The sequence below is a fragment of the Pteropus vampyrus genome, unplaced genomic scaffold, assembly GCF_000151845.1.
Source record: "Pteropus vampyrus isolate Shadow unplaced genomic scaffold, Pvam_2.0 Scaffold370, whole genome shotgun sequence".
Taxonomy (NCBI): domain Eukaryota; kingdom Metazoa; phylum Chordata; class Mammalia; order Chiroptera; family Pteropodidae; genus Pteropus; species Pteropus vampyrus.
In genome coordinates, this window is record NW_011889151.1 from 222,248 (window position 1) to 224,460 (window position 2,213).

Here is a 2,213-nt window from a genome sequence, read left to right on the forward strand (position 1 = left end):
CTGGCCCCCCACCCCCTACCCACACAAACACCCCCCACCCCCACGCACAGCCCCCACCTCCATGCACACCCCTCACCCCCTCTGACATCGTACTACTTAAACACCTGCTGTGGTGGATGGTTAAAAGGCGCTCTGACTCAGGGGTCAAGGGCACCATCGGTTCCCTTCGACTGACCAAAGTCCAAATCAGGTTTTGCCGCCTTGGGGAGTTCTGTGACCTTGAGCCAAGTACATAATTGCTCTTTGCCTCAGTTTCCTCAAATGTAAAGTGAGGCCATTAGCACCTACTGTGCAGCGCTGTCGTGGAGATCGGGCGAGACGCTGGATGGAAAGGACAAGTGACACGTGTTACTAGTGACGAGTAACTCTGAGTGGAAAGTGCGGGTGGACCCCCGACTCCGAGCTCGGGGTTTGTTTCTGTGAGCTCCCAGCGATGCCCCTCAAGAGGCTGACCATGATGAGGGTGGAGTCACGGGGTTTTTGCGGGAGTTATGAAGCCACTGGTGCTTTTCCAGCTTTGAGGATGGCGGAATTGGTCAAATAATTAATTCATTCAAACATATATTTTAGGTGTCAGGCATCGTTGAGGCAAAAGTCTTCAGAAATGAAAAGGCCTGGGTTACCCATGAGTGTAAGGAGAGGCGGAGACAGCTGCTCAGATAATGACGATGTGCAGGGTGGCTGGGGCCGCGATGGCGATACGATAAAGTGGCCGAGCCATCCGTGGGCGACCATGGAGAAGGAATAGGGACTTATCCAGAAGAGAAAATGAGGCAGGGAATGCTAGACAGAGTGAATCTGCCGAGGCACAAAAACGGCAAAGAAAATGCCACGTCCGGAGAACGGTAAGCTGAACTTCGTGGCCGCCCCACACCGCAAAGGGATTTGTCTGGAAAGAGAGGGCTGTGGGTCCATCCGCTCTGATGCTATCACGCGGCCGCTCAAGGAAACACCAGTGAGATAAGCAGGCTGGCCTGTCACCCACCTCAGTCCCCCTTCCGCCCCGGCCACAGACGCAGGAAGACGGTGATGGGGACAAAGCCTCAGCTCAGTGTCAATGGCTCTCTCAGCTCCGGTTCTGCTATGTAAATGACTATCTTTTTTAAAGTTCACTTTCTTCATCCATAAGATGCGTTTGGGGTGGGGCGACGGTTCTCCCTTTGAAGGTGCTTCATGCAGATCTCAGTTTCTCCTCTCCCACCCATCAGTGGATTTGGGGGCACTGTTGCAATGAAGTGGCTGTTCAGTCAATGGCCATGCCACCCTGAACAAGCCCGATCCCGTCTGATCTCGGAAGCTAAGCAGGGTCCAGGCCTGGTTAGTACTTGGACAGGAGACCACCTAGGAAGACCAGGTGCTGTAGGCGTACAAAAATAAAAAAATAACGGATTGTAAGCTGACAAGTTCCTTGTCATCTGTGAGGTCAACCAAGGGTTGCCTCATCTAAAAAAAAAAAAAAAAAAAAAAATGGCTGTTCGACATACTCTTCTGGAAGATTATACAAAGCAACTTCGTAAAAATCAATTCGGGTTTTCATGTGTGGAAATGAGCACCGTGAAAGGATGTTTCCTCCTCTGCTCAGGGCCCCACCTGGTTGTTCTGCCACCCTCTGCTCCTACTCGCGGGATGACAAGCTGTCAAACTCAGCCCTTGCTTCCGCCTCTGATTCTCCTGGAAAAGACCTCACACTACAGCTCAAGGGAAGAAAATATTAGCACAGGTGACAAGTACTTAATTTCCTCCCTCTTCCCTCCCCCATCGAAAAATAAAAAATAAAAATAGCAGCTGAAATCAATCAGAGCTTAGATGAAGAGAGCGGATGGACCTATTTAGTCATCTGACTCCTCAACTAGAGTGACGGATGCAGGTGGCTTCTTTTCCATTCTGCTCCTAGAAGGACATTTTCTATATTCTGCCAGCAGTAAAATTCTCTCCGTGCCCAGTCTGATCACTGCATCTTCCCAAATCACAGCTCGACTTCCTGAAGCGAGAGCCAGGCAGTGTTTCCTACACAAAATTGCCCATCACATGAGGAAACCGAGCCACAGTAAGCACACGAGTATGTTCCAGGCCCAAAGATTTTCCCCAGCAGAAAGGGAAAAAACATCTGGTGCCCTTATTTATGACCTGAGGTCCTGGAGCATCTTTCTCCAGGGCAACCTCAGAAATGCAGCACATGCAGTCTGCAAAGTGGGTGGATGGACGGAAGACAT

The 2,213-nt window shown here is 50.7% G+C and overlaps 1 pseudogene; it reads left to right on the top strand.

Annotated features, from left to right (window-relative positions):
* Positions 1 to 1,246: 1,246 nt before the first annotated feature.
* On the top strand, positions 1,247 to 1,366 carry LOC111731403 (annotated as a pseudogene).
* Positions 1,367 to 2,213: the final 847 nt, after the last annotated feature.